Source organism: Arvicanthis niloticus, chromosome 22 (genome assembly GCF_011762505.2).
Source record: "Arvicanthis niloticus isolate mArvNil1 chromosome 22, mArvNil1.pat.X, whole genome shotgun sequence".
Lineage (NCBI taxonomy): Eukaryota > Metazoa > Chordata > Mammalia > Rodentia > Muridae > Arvicanthis > Arvicanthis niloticus.
In genome coordinates, this window is record NC_133429.1 from 1,515,172 (window position 1) to 1,534,536 (window position 19,365).

The window sequence follows — 19,365 nt, forward strand, 5'->3', positions numbered from 1 at the left end:
GTTGTGAGCCTCGGCCCTGCAAGCGCCCTTACCTCTGAGCCACCTCAGCAACCCCAAACCCAGCCTTGGAAGTTAAGGTCGGAGGATCTAACAGACCCTCTGCTTACAGGGCACGCGCCAGCTGCTGGATTGTGTGTTTCTAAGGCAGGGTCTTGCTATCTCCCCCAATCTGGAGCAAATGTGGGTCTCACTGCCACAGTCTTCCGTGCTAGGATGACAGGGGGTGCATCCCGCTTACCTTCTGGAACTTTCTCATGTTTCAATGACCCTTTCTCATACATTGTACCTTGACATGTACATGAATAAATGGCGGGGTCCGTCCAGCTGGATCATACCCCCATAAGACCCCACAGTCCAAGGATAAGGTCTCACCTCATGACTGCAGCCACACTTGCTGCATGTGTGTCTGTGGTGGATGGCTGGATGGTAGGCGTATGGGCTAACCTTAGTCTGGAGTAGGCGTATAGGTAGGCTAACCTAAGTCTGCTTAGAGCAGTATCCATCTTTGCCCTCAGAAACAGTTATCACAGAAGGGAGTAACTGGCTTCTTCCTTTAGTTATACTTAAGTGATTCTGTTTTATTTTTGAGGTTTGTGTGTGTGTGTGTGTGTGTGTGTGTGTGTGTGTGACAGTGTCTCATGTAGCCCAGGCTGGCCTCTAAAATCACTGTGTATCTGATGAATGAACCTGAAGTTCATACCTGACTGCCTCGTCATATTTCCTAAGAACGTCGGGTAAATATATTTCCTTTGAATTTTTGTTGTTGATTTGTTGTAATTTTTACATATGACAGGCACATGACACTGTGATTGATGATTTTCTTCTAGCTTTTCACTGGTCTGGCTCCTTCTATGTCTCATCTGTGCCCCTACCTGTTTGAAGCCCGGGATAGACGGCTCCCTCCCTCCCATCATTTCTTCTTTAGGTGAAAATCTTTAGCAAGGAGTTGAGGGAAAGAGACAAACTCAAGGTCATGGTTTTGGTTCTGCGTAATTTCTCCCTGAAAAAATAATAACTTTTGTGAGAAGTGGAAGCAGGCACAGCTCAGAGGGTAGCGGCTTCCCCATGCCGGCTCCTGAGGTCGGTGCCCGCTGGAAGGGCACTGTGGTTTTGTGAGTCATCCTCCAACCCCCACAAGGGCACACACACACAAGCGCATGCACACTGCACACAACCATACACATACCACGCATATACATCCCCCCCAAGCATGTGCACACACACAGGTATGAACACACACGTGCACAAACACATGCACACATGCATTCATACATTTTCGATTGGCTTACAACTTGTGGTGGTCCTCCTGCCTCTGCTTCCCTGAGTGCTGGGATTACTGGCATGGCCATCACACCTGGCTGATTTAAAAGAAGAAAAGTTCAAAACTTCTCCCCCAAAACTGAAGCAAGGACACAGTGGGAAATCCTCAGTGCAGCTTAGAGTCAGACAAGAGTCATGCCTTTTTAAGTGACATAGAGGTCAAGCTGGCCCTGACACAATGCTACCTCAGTTGGTCCTCAGAGATGCTGAAGCCACAGCTTCTTGTTCCCCAGCCCTGCACCCTGTGTGCAGCCCACCGGGTGAGATGCTGAACCTGCCACCACTCTTCAGGCTGCCCTGGCAGGAGGCGGGGAAAGGACAGAGGAGGTTCTGTCAGATGGAGGGAAAGTTGGTTTTTATTTTCTTTTTGCCTTGGCATTGAATGTGGGAGTGTGAGTTACACTTTGTTCAAGAAGTTTCCTGTCTGTTCTCAGGACGTGTGTGGTTACTAGGTGACCGAAGGCGTCAGAGTTCCTTATGATCTCACTCAGCTCAGAAAGAGAAACTAGGGATCAAAGTCCAGAAACACTAAGAATCAGTGCTACACAAATGGGGTGCCTCTGTCCATGTGTGCAAGTGTGGACGGATGAACAGATATGTGGATGGATGGATGGATAGATGGATGGATGGGTGGATAGATGGATAGATGGATGGATGGATGGGTGGATGGATGGATGGATGGGTGGATGGATGGGTAGATGGATGGATGGGTGGATGGATGGTTGGATGGATGGATGGATGGATGGGTAGATAGATGGGTGGGTGGATAGATGATGGATAGCCAGAGAAGTAGATGGATGGATGGTTGTATAGTTGGATTCATGGGTAGATGTCCAGGTCAGAGGACATCTGGCATAGGGTGCAGAAATCAAATTCAAGTCTTCAGATTCCTTTGTAGCCAACAGTTCCCAAGGCATAGCCAGGGCCCTGGATCCTTGGTCTGGAAGCTGAGATAGAACGATCCAAACCCTTGAGGAAGAGTGAATGGGAAGACTCTGGTGGGTGTGTCTTGTTTGTACAGACAGGTTCTCCCTCTGTAGGACTCACAGAGATCTGCCTGCTCTGCCTCCGAGTACTGGGATTGAAAGCTGTGCCACAGAGTCTGCTTCTAGCAGCTCTATCAGATAAAGACTTTATCCATCCTTACACCCATCCTAGCTGCCAATTGCCAGAATATTAAGCCAGCCCAATGTTCCCGCTTTGTCCCTGGCTGCTTCTACCCCAACACTCTGAAAGCTACTTCTTGTCTTGGCATTCCTGTCCTGGAGTCCACACAGTGTGGCCCTTGTGTCACTGAGAAGTCCTCAAGACCCCTCCACACTGTGGCAAGAACTGGGTGTCACCCCAAGTGACTGAGGTAGGCGTGGTATCAGGGCCTCCCCATCCTTGTCACAGACCCCACATAATGAAAGAGGAGGGGTGGGGCATCCTCGTCACACCCGAACAAACAGACCACCAAACACATAAACAAATAAATAAATCAGAAGGTTGGGCCGGAGGGTGGTCATGGAAAAGAAAGTGGCTTTCCCAGGAATGTGACATGTGCTACAGTGTATGGCACGAACAACCAACCTAGGCAGAAGAACACGGAAAGCCCAGATGGGTGGGTCACCCGGGCCACCGTGTGGGCCGGTCACTGTGAACTCAAGTTCCCACAGACAGGCCAGGAGAGGTACGTCATCAAAGGAGCGAGGTCAGGGGAGGGTGGAGAAGAAATATGGTCTCTGACTTAAGAAAGTGCCACAGGGCCAGGATCCAGCCTCCCCTCCCTGGGCTCTGGTCCTTTTCTCGGCAGAGGGGCAGGACCTTTGACCACGGTCGGTGGTCGGTTTTGAAGGAAAACAACCCATGGATACCTGTGCCCTCCGCAAAGCCAGTTTATTTTGATCTCTATGTGACTTCTCTCTCTCTCTCTCTCTCTCTCTCTCTCTCTCTCTCTCTCTCTCTCTCTCTCTTTCTTGTTTAGTTTTTGTTTTTGAGACAGGGTTTCTCTGTGTAGCTCTGGCTGTTCTGGAACTCCCTTTGTAAATCAGGCTGGCTTTGAACTCAGAAATCCTCCTGCCTCAGGAAGTGTGTGACATTCTAATCTGAGGTTCTCTCTTCCTTCTCTCTCTCTCTCTCTCTCTCTCTCTCTCTCTCTCTTTTTTTTTTTTTTTTTTTTTTTTTGGTTTTTTTCAAGATAGGGTTTCTCTGTATAGCCCTGGCTGTCCTGGAACTCACTCTGTAGACCAGGCTGGCCTCAAACTCAGAAATCCGCCTGCCTCTGCCTCCCAAGTGCTGGGATTAAAGGCGTGCATATATATATATGCAAAATCCACTGCACTGAGGCAGGCCTCCCAGCCGGACACCCTGCCAGTCTGCTGTGCCACAGACCTGAGCTTCCAGGAGCCCTTCAGTGAGCAGCCTTTACCTCAGTCCTCAGTCGCTTTATCTCCACTTCTGTCCTCTTCCGGCTGACGGAAGTGGAGGAGGAGGCTGGGGTCCTTAGGTGATCGGGTTTAGCCACAAGCACCTTTACCCAGTGAGCCCTCACGCTGGCCCTTACTGCCTTTCCTTGATGAGTCTGTACTGGCTGCCTTGGGGCAGCGATGGTGGTTTAGAGCTGGTGGGGACTGCCGAGTCATTCTGGCCTCTGTTTACAGGGAGGTCATCTTGCTTGTCCCACCTACTGGAGGTGGTGTGAACTCCTCTCGGGTCTCACCCAGTCCCAGATCTACACAGCACCCAGTTGACTTGCTTCTGCCCCGAGCAAAGGGGCCTTGCTTTCCTTTTCTCTTTTAATTTTTTGGTTAGGTTTTCTATCACTCTGTATTCCAAGCTGATCTCAAACAAGATTGCCTCTGAGTGCTTGGAAAACAGGTACACACCACTCTGTGTGTGTGTGTGTGTGTGTGTGTGTGTGCCTGTAAGCATCCGTGTGTGTACTCCGAGGCCAGAGGAGGACGTTGGTTCCCTGCTCTCTCACTGTTCACTTTATTTCCACGAGGCAGCATCTCACGCATGGCAGGGGCCAGCAGCCCAGCCATCCTCCCGTCTCCCCACGAAGTGAGTGCCGCTCGGGCATGCACAGCTCCACGCGTAAAGTTCTGTGGCTGCTGGGGATTTGAACTCAGGTCCTCATATCTATAAAAGTACACTGACCCACTGAACCATCTCCTTGGCCCGTCACATGATCATTCTCGATTCCAGCCTTTTCTTGGGGACAAACCACTTACTGTAAATAAGAACACCCCCACCCCCAATTAGGAGTTTTCTAATGTCTCCCAGGAAGGTCTGTGGGTTCTGTATTTGGGTGCTGCGCCCATGCAGAACGTGCAGCCCGCTGTACGCATGCGCAGTGTCAGGAGTCCCTGCTGTCCTGTGTTCCAGGATACAGAGACACACCTCAGCTTTAATTATTCCTGCATTTCCCTTGCTGTCAATCAGTCACTTGTGTGAAGATGCCCTGAACACGAGTGGACTGACCTTCCTACCGCTACAGTCGGTTAATGATTTCCTTCTAGAAGTTCCCGCTGGCCATCTGCTGCAGGAAGGCTACGTCCTTTCCTTCATTCACGCTCAGATGTGTAGATGTTTGCATGACATTAATACTCTAATTGTCCCCAGTGTGTATGGAGTTACTGCCTAGCTTATTTCGCAGTGACAGGAGAGGAACCTGTCATCTCTCATCTAAAACAGAGTGCAACTCCTGACCACGCCCGCAGCCCCTCACTGGGGATTCTGGGTAACTCTGTCCTGTGCCAGCCCTGAAATAGTTCTAGGGAAAGTTAACTACCGATCGTTTTCCCAGTCATATGCACTGTACGATGTCTACATGGACACTCACATGCATGTAACTTTTCGCAGGAAAATCGAGTCTTTGGCCATAAAGTCTACTTCGGTGTCAACCGTGTGCTGTGGACTGATGGGGCCGCAGCCTGTCAGTGGGTCTGATGTCTTTTCTTTTCGTTGCATAATTTTTTATTTGATTTCTTTCTCTTTTTAAAGATAGGGTTTCTCTGTGTAGCCTTGGCTGTTCTGTACACTCTCTGTAGTCCAGGCTGGCCTCGAGCTCACAGAGGTCCTCTTGCTTCTGCCTCCCTGGGATTAAAGGCCTGTGCCATCACCACCTGGCTGTGTGATTTCCTTCTGACACAGCTTCTCTAAGTAGCCCAGCTATGCTATCCTCCTGCCTCACCCTCCCAGTGCTAGGATCACAGACTGGGTCCCAAGAGCTGGTTTATGAATGAGCCCGAGGTACCCAGCAGGACACAAGACACCGGTGGGGAATCCTTCCCTTCCCTCCCAGACATTCCCGCCATCTGTCACACGTGTGGAAGGGGCATAGTGGCAAGATTTCATTTTATTGTACAAGATGGTTGTGACTAAGAGTGTGTGTGTGTGTGTTATGTGGCATGGTGTGTGTGCTATGTGTTGTGTTGTGTGTGTGTGTGTGTGGTATGGTGTGTGTATGGTGTGTGTGCGCTATGTGTTGTGTGTGTGTGTGTGTGTGTGGTATGGTGTGTGCTGTGTGTGTGTGCAGTACATGGTGTATGTGGTGTGTGTGTGTGTGTAGGCGGGTGGGTATGCATGTGGAATTAAGAAGACAACTTTTGTGAGAGTTGGGTGTCTCTTTCTACTATGTGTGTTCAGGGGTGAAGCTTGGGTAGCCAGGCTTGGCAGTAAACCCCTTTATCTGCTGAGCCATCTTGGTAGCCCAAGAAGGTTCACACCTTATTCTGTGTCAGGGTGGTCACCCCATGATTCAGATCAGAGCAGAGGGATCCTGCCGAGCGACTCCATGACCCTGCAGGCCAGGCTATAGGACCCCACAGGGGCGGGGGGTTTGTCTTTGAGCTCAAATCTCCTGGCCGACTGTGGCAGCTGAGTGTCTCCACACTCCACCCTCCCCCTCTGGGCCCACAGTTCTGCTGAGTGGGAGCTCTGGTGTTTCCTTCCCTTCCCAGGAAGCAGTGGTCACATGGGCCCCGGGAGTCTTTTGTTTAGAAAAGACTGTGAAGATTGTGGGCAAGTGGGGGACACCTCAGGCCGTATCAAACTGTGACCCCGTGGACAGAAGCGTTTGATTTTTGATATCAGGGCACCTGCAGCCCAGGGTCACTTAGAAGTGTAAGAGGCAGGATGGAGACATGTCCCAAGCAGTATGAGTGTGTGCACACATGGTGTGTGTGTGTGTGTGCGTGCATGGTGTGTGCACACGCATGGTGTATGTGTATGTGTGCATGGTGTGTGTGTGCACACATGGTATGGGTGTGTATGTGTGTATGCATGCATTGTGTGTGTGCACATGCATGGTATGTGTGTGTATGTGTTCATGGTGTCTGTGTGTGTGCATGGTGTGTGTATGTATGTGTGCATGGTGTGTGTGCATGCATGGTGTGTCTGTATGATATGTGTGTGCATTGTGTGTGCATGTGTGTATGTGTATATGTGTGTGTACATGCATGTATGTGTGTGTGAGAGCACGCATGCTGCACACTTTGTTTCCATGCATGCTCTCCTACCTGCCGCTGCCCTGTCAGTGCTGACCAGCGTCCAGTCTGATGGCTCAGCCCCACTCTAGCTGTGCAGCAGCCAGCCTTCCCACAGGTGACCCTGCCTGGACCAGCGCTGATGGGCCACGAGGGCCCCTGTTTGATAACTGTCACTGGAATCCTCCGGGGCATGAGGTCCCTGGGTGTAGCTGGGGACAGGGAGCCATGTCTCAGGACCCAGGCTGCGAGGAGAAATTTGCATTCTTTGGATGTTTTTCCTCAACAGTCACTGCCTCTCCAGCCGTTTCCTGACTTCAGGCAGAGGAGCCACAGACAGGCCAGGGACATTGGCTCCATGCCAGCCAGAGAGTTTTCACGTGTGGTAGTCTGTCCAAGGTGCAAATCCTCCTACCACAGCCGGTGGACAAAGGCTGGAGACTCTGGTCGCCTCCCAGTTGTGCGTCCCAAATCTCTTAGAGTGGGGTCCTCACCGCCGTGCATGAAGATGGTGGAGTTCCTGGCATTCGTCTGCAGGGCCCAGGGCACCTCTTAGAGAACGACTCCAACCAATGTCCCAGGGCGCCCCCCCCCCAGTGTGTGTGCGTGAGTGTGTGTGTGCATGCGTGCGTGCGTGCGTGCATGCGCGCGCGTGTGTGTGTGTGTGTGTGTGTGTGTGTGTGTGTGTGTGTGTGTGAGTCTATGGTGGTTATACAGCCCTGAGCCAGGAACCTGGGGTGTGGAGAGAGGACTGGACTGATTGGCCTCAGGCTGTGGCCCAGACAGAAACCTGCCACACCGGTATTTTGAAGGATGACCTAGGATTGTAAATTCAAGGCCAGCCCAGATCCTCAGTGAGTTCCTGTTTCAAAATAAAGATTAAACAGGGCTGGGAGCTGTTTGTAGGGAAGCACTCGAGGCAAAGGCAGGCGGCTCTCTTAGTTTCAAGCCAGCCTGGTCTACACAGCAGCCTAGACTACATGAATGAGACTCTTAAGGCCAAAGGGGGCGTGGCCAGGGGTAGATTTTTTTTTAGCTGGAAGAGACTCTGGCTTTCATCCCTGTCACTATTAGTAAAAAAAACACCCTGCTGACCTGTCCTGAGGCTTCCCACCTGCGAGGTGACACCCGGGCTTTCGGGATTTTTCACAATTAGGGTCCTGGTGACTGCGGAATCTGTGAATTTCACCCATGTTGTGCAGTGTGTGCAGACAGGGCGGCCCCGGGGCTTTGCCTCTGGTGTCCCGTGTGCGTCAGGAGGTGACCTGGCTGACCATCGCTGGCTAGCCCTGCAGCACGTCACCGGAGCCTGTGGGCTGGGGCTATGCCTGCCTAGGGTAGCGAGAGCACGTATGCGTGACACACAGACGTGGGTAGATGCGCGTGGTTGTGCGTGGCTGTGCGTGGCTGCGCGTGCACACGTCGTCGCTGGCTGGCTCTGCTTCTGGGCAGTTCGTTTTCCAGAAGCCTTCCAGATGCATCCTGGAGCGAGGCCAAATAAAAATAAATCAAAGTCACCGCCCACTTTCCTTTCCCTCCTAAAGGCTCGCAGTGACCTTTGTCCTACCTCAGCAAGCTTGAGCCTCTTGTGCAGAGGCAGCAGGGCGCCTGGACCCCAGACCAACAGAGGGCTCCCAGACACTGGACACCAAGCCCTTTTAGCAGAGGAGGGTGCAGGGCTGAGGAGAGCATGGGGTTTTCTAGGGGCTGGTGAGTTGACAAAACAGCCCAGCTTCACACAGAGAAGCTGGTTGTTAAAGTGAGTGAGGGCAGGATTCCTTATAACCTCACCCCCACTCCACCCTGTTCGATCTTCAGAATTGAAAGCCAGGGTGGGAACAGGTGTTTGCACAAGTATCTTCACAACTGAAAAGTGGAAACAACATCCACCCATATGGTGGTATGTCCATACAGTGGAATATTACTCAGCTGTGAAAAGAGAAAGGCATTCTGCTACTTGCTCCAACATAGATGACCCTTGAGGACACATGCCCTGTGACACACGTTCACACCTGTCACCCCTGCACCGAGGATTCAGAGGCAGGAGGATCAGGAGTTCAAAGTCATCCTCAGCTACTTGTAAGTTCTAGACCAGCCTGGGCTATGTGAGACCCTGTCTCAAAACACAAAGCTACTTTTTCTGAACTGAGTATTGCAATTTGTGCCTGTCAGCCCAGCACTCGGGAGGCTGATGCAGGAGGATTGCCATGAATTTGAGGCAAGCCTGGATGACAGAGTGAGCCCACACTTTGTGCTCCCGTCCTTATCACTGGGGAAGAACTCAAGGCTTCCCGATTGTGAGGCAATCGCTGTACTGACCAACAGTAACCCCAGCACAGGGCCGCGCATGCCCTCAGAGAGCTCGGTGCCCTGAGAAGGGAAGGCTGGACTGTGTCCGCCCGGCATCTGTGCAGCCTGCGCGCTGTGCAGCAGCCATGCACTGAGCCTTGAGGCTACAGGAGCCCAAGCTGTGCTCTACATCTGGTAGACGTCTGTGGAACTTTCTAGTCCTTTCCAGACTGTGCCACACCGCACCCCGCCCCTGCAGGCAGAGGTCCTGTTCAGATCATTTTCCTCAAGGGCACAGCTTCTACTCAGATTTGCAGCCTCTCCATGATGAGGTTGGCGAGTCCCTATCTACCTCTTCCATAGGCTTCCTTGTAAGGAGCTTCCCCTCCCTGTCTGTCACCTCTCCTTCTGATTCGTGACCCTGCATGACCCCTCCCAGACCTTCATCCGCCCTTGACTTTTCCACAGCTGCCAAGCAGCCTGAACAAGAACTAAAGATTTTGCTTTAAAGTTTTCATCTCATTTCTCTCTTTTGTGTGTGAGCACGCACCAGGGCACGCGCCAGGGCACGCATTTGGAGGTCAAAGGACAGACTGCAGTTCTCTCCTAAGGACTAAAAGGCCTTAGCTAGCTTTGAACTTACTCTATAGTCCCTTCACAGTAATCCTCCTGCCTCAGCCTTCTCAGTGCTGGGATGACAGGTATATGCCATCACACCTGGCTTAGTTGGAACAGCTTATGGAAGTAGGGCCTGTTCTATGGTGATGGAACATTCTGGAATTAGCATGGTCAGATATTGTTCGGCTCTGACAGGACGCTAACACACTGAGCAGCAGCTGGAAAGGCAGACTGAAGGGGTGCAAACTCTGCATACATGAACTTACCCCCTCTTGTGTAAAATGGCCCCATTTCTGGGGCTCAGTGGGCAGGGCGCTTGCCTAACATGCTTGAGGTTCTGGGTTTTACCCCTAGTACCCAGAAACAAAACCTGGGAGTGGTACCTACCATCCCAGCATTCCTGAGGTGGAAACAGATCCTCAGCTACACAGAATCCCAGGCCAGCCTGGGCTACATGAGAATCTGTCCATGAAAGGTGGAAGCCCAGCTGCCCTGGGTCCCTGAGAAGACACAGGACAAGGCTTGGGGGTTTCCGTGCCCTAGCTGAGCTGCTGAGACCCGGGCTGGCTTCCTTGGTTGCTTCTGAGGGACAGAAAAAGAAGAAGTGGGGAGTCTTTGTTTTCAGATCCTTCCAGGAGGCAGCAGTGACATTTCAGAGTCTGTGCTCTTGGAGACTTTGAGGTGGGCACTGGGAGGGGAGCAGGCACAGGCAACCTGGAAATGTCACCCAGGAAGCAACCCCGCCAGAGGAGCCTGAGACTGGGGGTCTGAGCTGAGTCTCTGCTTCCTCCTACTCAAAGCTCTGCCCCATCGGGTGTGACTGCCACATGCGTGCACACACACATGCATACACACAGACACATATGCACACAAGGCACATATACACACGTGTACACAATGCTCACACACATGCATACACACTCATGCACACTGTACACATGCACACACATATGTACACGTACTTGCATGCACACACACCAAGTTCCCAGATTTTACCCAGGCTGCTTAGGGTCAGAACAGGTCTCTCTCCCTGTCTTAGCTTAGGGATAGAGTTGGCACTGTTGCCTGTTACAGTCACGCAAGCAAGCACCTCTGTCTGCCCTGCATCCAAAGCAGAGTTTGGTTGTGAAAAGGCCAGAGGAGACCATCTGAAGACTCTGGATCACCCTGTCCACTATTTACAGAGGAGCGAGGAGCCTGGCACCAGGGTGCCCATCTGCCATGGCTGCACTTGGGTCATGGTAGGAGGGCCCCACAGCAAGACCATGTCTCAGACCACAAGTGGGCTGGCTCTGTGTCCTTGAAGGTGCTGATGGAGCTGCTATGACCAACCCACCCCTCCGATGAAGGGTCTTTGCTTCCCTGTGGTGTCTGCTGCTCTGGAAGCAGGTGGCTCTCCCTTTCTCTTTTTTGCTTGCCTGCTTTTCTTCAGTTGAATAGCTTTATTCTGCAGCCCAGGCTGCTTTCAAGCTCACGGCCATCCTACTGTCTCAGCTTTCTGAGCCAGGGAATGGTAGGCAGGACCCTCCGTGCAGAGCGTTAGTTGGTAGTGATGTGGTAATTTTGGTACAGAATTGTAGTAAACTTTGTGTCTTTTAGTGATGGTTATAGTGTCTGGCTCTGTTTGCTTTTTCATGTCCTCCGGCACTGAAGAGGCGCCACTATAAGGGGGATCACAACAACAGGAGTGTCCTGGTGCATGCTGGGAGAAGGTGCTCGGAACCCTGAGAAGCAGGCCATGTGCGAGTGTGGTATGCACACATGTGTGCAGATGCACATATGTGGAGGTCAGAGAAAGTCAAGTTCTGTCATCTTGAGACAGGGCCTCTCACTGGACCTGGAGCTGGCTGGGCCCATTGTCTGTGAGACCTGTCACCTCTACCTCAAACAGCTCTGGTTTTACAGATCCGTGCAGCCACGCCTGGGGACTCAAACTTGGGTCTTCGTGCTTACAAAGCAGGATTATCCACTGAATCGCATCTTACCAGGACACAGGTGTGTGTGCTTTAAAATGTGCAACATTATTCCCCACAGGAATAGCTTCCGTGAATTTGCACTTCAAAATAAAAAGGTGTGCGAATGGATGGTGGAGGTGTGGAGGCGCACACCTTTAGTCCCAGCACTCTGGAGGCAGAGGCAGGTGTGTCTCCATGAGTTCAAGGTCAGCCTGGTCTACAGAGTGAGTTCTAGGACAAGCCAGGACTACACAGAAACTGTCTCAAAACCAAAATGAAAATCTGAGTGTGGTGGAGAAGCTGAGTGTGGTGGAGCTGGCCTGGATGCTCCAGAGGTGGGGGCACGATAGGCACCCCACAGAATGTTTGGGAGTGTGGGATGAGGAATCACCTCCCAGCATCTAAGCATCATCTCTAAGGTGAGGTGACTGATGTCCCAGAGCCTCTGCCCTGCTGCCTTGATTCTGTGTGATTTGGGGTACCTGAGTGATGTCTGTATAAGCATCTGGCCATGGAAAGGGTGGAGCCCAGGAATACTGCTTAGTGCCCAGGACTCCCACAGTGAAGAGTCCAGGTCTCAGGCTTGCTCCAGCCCCCTTCTCCAGCAGAGAAGACTGCTCTCGGGCCAAGCAGCCGCCCATTGTGTGGATGGGAAAACCCCTGTTGGTTTTTGAGAGCATCCACTGTTTGTGAAGGAAGAGGGGCTGAGGTGGGTGGCAGGAGTCACAGGGGCTGCCCCAGCCAGAGGGCAGCAGCCTGCTGCCTCGTGAGCCACCAGCCCAACCTAGGCAGGAAGTCCAGCCTGGGTTGGCCTCACCAGGGACAGCCCACTGCAGAAGCAGCCTCAAAGATGGGGATCCCCCAGGCGTGATGATCATTGGCTACTAACTGTTTAATCTCACCGGGGACCTCAGCTTGAGTCAGGCACCAGGAATCGGCCAACTAAGGCCAGAGCTGAAGGACGGGACCCCCAGTCCCCTGCTGTCCCTCCACAGCCCAATTCCACTCAGCATCCTACAGAGAGTGAGGGGCAGCCCTTGAGCCCAAGTTCAAGGCCAGCCTGGGAGCTGGGGAGACATCTAAGGTGGTAAAGTGCTTGCTGTGCAAAAATGGGGACCTGAGCTCAGATCCCCAACACCCACATACCCTCAGAACCAGGGACAAAGGGTAACAGGACCCTAAAGCTTGCTGGCTGCTCAGCCTAGCTCACTGTCTCAGTAGACAGATGGATGGCAGCCAAGAGGTGAGCCAGGTTCTCCTTTGGCCTCCACATACCCATATACACAAAACACAACCAGCCGAGACAGGAAGACCGTGTGTGTGTGTGTGTGTGTGTGTGTGTGTGTGTGTTCATATGTGTATATGTGTTGTGTGTGTGTTTGACTGTGTGCATGTGTATTGTCATATATGTGCATAAGTGTGTGTGTGAATGTACATGTTCATATATGTGTGCATATGTGTGTGTTTGTGCACATATGTGTGCATGTTCATGTATACATGTCATGTGTGTATATGTTCATGTGTTTGTGCTCATGTTCCTATGTGTTGTAATGTGGTGTGTGTGTGTGTGTGTGTGTGTGTGTATGTGTGTGTGGTGTATATTTTTACCACAGCTTGCCAGACAGATGGCTCACAGTCAGTGCTCTCCTAAAGTGTCCCACTTCCCTGGCCCTCTGTTACCTGTCAGCTGTGGGTCCCGGGTCACAGGCTTTAACCTAACTTCTAGTTCTCCACCCTCCTGAAAGGGCCTCACATCAAAGCAGCCAGGAGCAGGCAACCTCCCAAATGTTCCATGCAGACACGGGCCCCTGGAATTTTGTTTTCCTTCAGCTGGTGCACGTGCCTCTGTGCACTTTGACCTTGGCTGGGAGGCTCCAGGGATTGCCGTGGAATAATACAAATTGGAAGACAAAGTGAGAACGTAAGTGTGCCCATCTGCAGAGGAAGGCAATCTCTTTCTAACTTCACTCATTCATTCCTTTGTTTTGTTTCCTTTGTCTATGGGCATTTCACATAGCCCAGGCTGGACTGCAACTCATGGCTCTCCTGCCTCAGCCTCTGAGGCCTAGGTGCATTAGAGCAGGGTGGTGGCAGCACACACTGTTAGTCCCAGCACTCAGGAGGCAGAGGCAGGCGATCTCTTGAGTTCCAGGCTAGCCTGGTCTACACTGAGAAACCCTATCCTTAAAAACCAAAGCAAGCAAGCAAACAGACAGACAGGGAAAGGAAAAGAAAAATGGAGCCAGTGAGTTGCTTGTTTGGTTTGCAGCACTGGGGACAGAAGCCACAGCTTCTTCTTCTATCTTGACCCACGAGGAGCCTCTTGTCATCTCAGAATAGGCTCAGAGCTAGGAGCTCAATTTCACATTCCGGTGGGTGGGTCAGCTCTGCCCCGTGTGGGTCGGTCCTGTCTTCTCCACTGTATAAGAATGTGGCCAAGGCAGCAGCAGAGACTAGAAGCCTGGTTCAGCAGTGACAGCTCTGTTGGTTCCTGCAGATGACCCCGCTCTGTTCCAAGCACCCACAGGGCGGGGCTCACACCAGTCTGTCACTGCAGCTCTAGGGAGCATACAGACGTGTAGGAAACACTCAAATACACAAAAAGCAAAACAAACAAATCTCTCTCTTTCTCTCTCTTAATTTTATCTGAGTCATGTCTGATTCAGTAGTTTGTCTTTTTTTAATAACTGATATTTTGTCTTTTAGGCCAACTGTCTAACTTACTAGTATATCAATATAACACTCAGTTTTTATAAAATTATTTTATGAAGGAGCCTTTTTAACGCAGTAGGAAGTGTGTCAGTCTCATAAAATTATCTTCTGTGTATTTTGCCTTTATGTTATTGTTAACCTGAGTGTGATACCTGCAAAGACCAGAAGGGGCCGTTAGGTTCTCCACAACTGAAGTCATAGATGCTTGTGAACCCCATGTGGGTGCTGAGACCCGAACCTGGGTCCTATGTGGAGCAGCCAGTGGTCATAGACACAGGGCCCTCTCTCTAGCCCTGTCCACTCTTAAAATCTGTCTGCTATTATGTGTATGTGTGTGCATGGATGGTGGGCTCACAAACTGGAGGCCCATGTTTTCTGAGGCAGGGTGACTCAGGCGAATACTCCAGGCATCCTCTGCCCAGCACAGATTCCAGGTCTGCACTGCAGGACCCGGATGTTTATGTGTGTTTGAACCCGTGACTGCCTGCTCGCACAGCAAGCATTTCACCCCCCAGCATTTCTCCTGTCCTCTGTTTTGTATTTACTATTAGAACCTACGGCCTTGGCCTTGTGCTAGCCAAGGCTCACTGAGCCACAGCCCTCGGTGTTCATGAGACTCTCACAGTTCCTCCCCTGAGGGAAGAGATCCCAGCCCTGGAGTGTGGAGACTTCCGTGTTCCCATAGGAGCAGCCACCAGAGGCCAGTGCTTCAGCAAGGTGTTCCATTCTCTGGCTGGGCTGTCGCCTCCCACACACCCAAATTGAGGTCATACGTGTGCTCTGAGCGGCACCCACCGAGCTCTGTCCCAGGTGCCTGGCCCTGGGAGCCCCAGTTCTGGGATGGACAATGGATCTAGGAACAGAATCAGCTCGATGAAGCAGGATTGTCAGTGAGCTCCCTGGCCGGCATCTGGTGCCAGCTCTGGGTGCTAGCTTCCAGAGTGTAGAATGTGAGGATTCAGAGAGGGTTGCTCTGTAAACATCTACATATGAAATCTGAGGCCTGGGACTGCATGTCCCAGGTAGATTCAAACTGAGCTGGGGACCATCTGGCTTATCCAGGGAATAATGTCTTCACGTGGCCCTCCTCAGAGCAAGAGAAGGGGTCCGAGGCAGAGAGACCAGGAAGTTCCATGCTGATGGCTCTGACAAGACAGGAAGGGGCCACAGGCCAAGGGATGTGAGGTCTGTAACTCCTGGGGTAGGCAGGAGCTCCTGTGGGGTCTGCCTTCCCGTTCCCACCTGGGGCTGCTGCCCAGGGAAGCGGTGCCATGCTCTGAGGCCCAGCACTACTGAGCCAAGAACTCTGTCAGAATTTCCTGGAGGGATTACGCTGTGATTGTGGGAGGTGGTACCCAAGAGGCTGCGGAGAGATAGAGTTCTTGGTGGCACGTACAGGAGTTTATGGAGTCTCCAACACAACCCTCTCCTCTCTCCAGCCCAGGAGCTATAGGCTCACGAGACCCGGGCTGCCCTGTGCCCTGGCATGGAACCAGGGTGACAGCATTTCCTCAGGACCGGGAAGCCGAGAGTGGGTGACAGGAGCCACTCGGCTGCGTGTCCTGGCCCAGCCCCCATTCCCAAGGTTACAAACTCTCACATGATCATGGCCCACAGGCACGCACTCCGTACACACACACACACACACAGCTGGGGGGGGGAACCAAACGCCACCGCCCACTGCCCCCAGATGGGTAAACAGTGGTCCTTTCTCTCCAGTTCCTGTCACTAAGGTGACAGCCTCGTCACTGTCAGCACAAGTCAGCTCATTTTGGAGCTCTGTGCTGGGAGCAGAGCCTGCCTGGACAATCTGTTTCTGCCTCTCGTGGACATTTAACTCATGGCTAGTCTTTGTTCCTCTTCTAAATATAGCCACACAGAGACCCATTTACTCTGTGAACAAAGGCCCACGGCTGACAGAGAGTCATAAGATGTTGTTTTTCATCTGGGTCACTGATTTCACTCGGAAATACGCCCCCTCCCCGGAGTCCTGTCGTGAGGTCACACACTGTCCTCACGTGGCCGACCCCACGCCATGACCCTGAGAAGCTACAGGCCCGGCCCATCCACCCTAGGGAGGGATAGCCAGGGCATCCCAGCTGCGTGCATTGCTGTGGCTGGGCAGAGGGCATCAACCTCTGCCCGGGGCTCTCTGCCATCTCTAGTGTCTGCTGTGACAGGAGGGCATGCTGGGGGTCAGGGGACACAGTGAGGGTCCCCATGGAGCTGCCAGAGGAAGCACAAGAAGCAGTCCTTCAGGGGCCTGCTGAAGGCCAAGACCAACATCTGCTGTGACCATCGTCTTCTCTGTGGAGACTAAACCAAGCCGAGACCCCCGGCTGGGTGCTAGGCACCCTGATCTACAGCCTTCTCTACAGGGCCTGTACCCACTCCATACCAGGGGCTCCCCATGTGTCACAGTCACCCCATATGGGAGCCCCTCGGCCAGAACTCACTGAGTGAACACAGGCCAGGAGAAGCTACAGGAGCAGTGCAAACGATTGCACAACTAAATTGGAAAAATCAACTGGAGCCGCACGGTGGGTGAAGAGAGGGCACAGCTGCCATAGAAAGCAGTTTGGCAATTCGGGGGGCGGGGGGGAGCCAAACCAAGCACAGTCACAAGACCCAGAAGCTGAAATCCCTCCTCCCCACTTCACCAGTCCCGGGCTCCTTCCAGTGTATAGGCCCCAGGGACGTGCAATCATCACCAAGGTCATGGTGTATACAGCTGGCACGCAATTGAGTTCAAGACACTTGTATACACAGTGGTGTGAAGTCATTGTGGAGACCTTGTATTCTGAATTGGTGTGCAGTCATCACTGGGACCCCTGTGTATACAGTGGTGTGCAATCATGGCTGAGACTTTTTTGTATACAGTGGTGTGTATTAGGCTGGGCAAGTGCAGGGGGCTACAGCCAGGCTCTGTGCGCAGCCGCAGCTCAGCCTGGTTTGTTTGGCTTCTGATCTGGTCTCTGTAAATACCGCTCCTTTCTGAACACCGTGTGCTGGGAGCGAACAGACGTCCTGCGTCTGCCTCTTGCCCATCCGGCCTCGCGGTTTTGTTGTGTTTTGTGTTTGTTTTCCACTTATTTCTTAACTATTTTTTGGCAGGCAGGACGAGAAACCAGGGAGGGAAAAGTGAGCCAGATTCCTGGATATTGACAGGAAGACAGGAGTGAGACATGGTGCTCCGGGAGGCTGAGGAGGGCAGGCTAGGGATGCCTTGTCTCAAAATAAACAGTATGAGGGGGCGTGGCCAGGAAGAAGTCCCGCCTAGAATCCCCAGTGAGGGGACTGGGGGCGTGGCCAAGGATAGGGGCCACTCCTTCCACCCTAGATCCGGCCTAGAGTCTCCCAAGTGCAGCCCCCCACCCCCCAGTGTTACCCAGCTCCTAGCCTTCACCCGACGTAGTCTGTACGCTAATTTTTCTTCCTGAATTAAACAATGTTCATTTCCAATGCAATCTTTAAAAAAACACACACACACACACACACACACGCGCGCGCGCGCGCGGTCTCATGTAGCCCAGGCTGGCCTCACTCTGGGTGACCCTGGATTCCATCCTCCTGCCTCTGCCTGCAGAAGCTGGCCACCAAGCTCGGTTTCTGTGGTGCAAAGGATGGAGCCCCCGTCCCCAGCCACTTCTCTCACCCCTTCATGAACACGCGGGGGCGTGGGTGGGGCTGGCACAGGGGGCACCGGGGAGTCCCTGGGACCACACCAGCCCGAGGCTGTGATCTTAAAGAATCCTTTCGTTTGCCGGTTTTCTGGCTCCTGCACTGGAAAGCAACAGGCAGACACACAGCCTAGTTCCCTCCTATTTCCAGATCCAGGCCCCGCGGGGAGGGAGGCGGGTGTCTTCCCAGATGAGACTCAGCAGGGTTGGCTTCCTTCCCCCACCTGGCGAGACCCTTACCTCACCCCCCCTTCCCCAGCATTCCCCACATTCCGGTCCCCTGACACAGGACTCCAAGCTGCCTGGGACTTTCTCAGCAGCAGAGAAGACTGCGGGGTGGGGGGTGGGGGCGGCTGGACTCTCCCAGCCTGTGGGAGTGGCGGTGCCCAGCTATGAGAGCTATGCCCGGCATCCGCAGGTTCCAGGTTCGCGGCAGTTTTGGATCTGAATGTCATTGTTTCCTGGATGGGGTGGGGGCGGTACTTTAGGGGCATTGTAGCCTGGGGAGATAGCCCAGCGGTTACTGCACTGGCTGCTCCTGCAGAGGACTCAGGTTCACCCACAAGGGGTTCACAACCCTCTGTGACTCCAGCTCTCTGTGATTCCAGCTCCCGGGGACCTGACGCCCCCTTCTGCCACTCTTGGAAGTGCACAAGGTCTTGGAGACTGAGGCAGTAGGATTGTGGTGAGTTTTCGGCCAACTGTACTGTATAAACAAAATTTAGCAAGGTGGAAACCGTGCCTTTAACTTCCTTACCTTTAATCTCCTTACAGGCAAGAGGATCTCTGTGAGTTCAAGGCCAGCCTGGTACCTGGTAAAACCTTGTCTCAATCAACCAGCAATTAATGCTGGGAGTGCAGGGCTTGTGGGTAGGAACCTGGGCTCAGTCTCCAGAGACAGGTCACCAGCTCATCTGAGTTCACTCAGCACATTGGTTTGATTCCAGTTTTGTTTTTCTTTTGGGCCTTGGCCTCACTGATGATCCCAGGCTGGCCTCACCGTTATGACAATCCCCCTGCCTCAGCCTCTGGGTTTGGGTAGACAGGTACTGCAGAAGGTGGACAGAGTTACTCATGGCTGGTACTGGGCACAGCACAGAGCACTTGCTTGGCATGCTGAAGCCCTTGGTCTATCCCAGCAGGTCAGGAGTTCAAGGCTATCCTCAGCTACATAACAAATTTCCAGCTAGCCTGGGCTACATGAGACCCTGCCTGGCAAGGAGAGGAAAGAGGGCTAGTGAGATGGCTCAGTGGTGAAGGTACTTGCTGCCAAACCTGATGACCAGAGTTCAATCTCTGTCAGACCCACTTATTGGAAGG

At 52.7% G+C, this 19,365-nt stretch overlaps 1 protein-coding gene across 4 annotated transcripts in view; it reads left to right on the forward strand.

Annotated features, from left to right (window-relative positions):
• Gng7 (G protein subunit gamma 7) overlaps positions 1-19,365 on the forward strand; it is a 44,219-nt gene that overhangs the window by 16,059 nt on the left and 8,795 nt on the right. The window contains exons 3-4 of one of the 4 annotated variants that reach the window (XR_013106199.1): positions 18,654-18,730; positions 18,820-18,860. The exons of 2 other annotated variants lie outside the window; for them this stretch is intronic. The gene's annotated coding sequence lies outside the window, so the exon portion shown is untranslated. Of the gene's footprint in view, positions 1-18,653; positions 18,731-18,819; positions 18,861-19,365 lie in introns of those variants that run through there. One more of the 4 variants, XM_076919354.1, reaches the window with a different exon arrangement.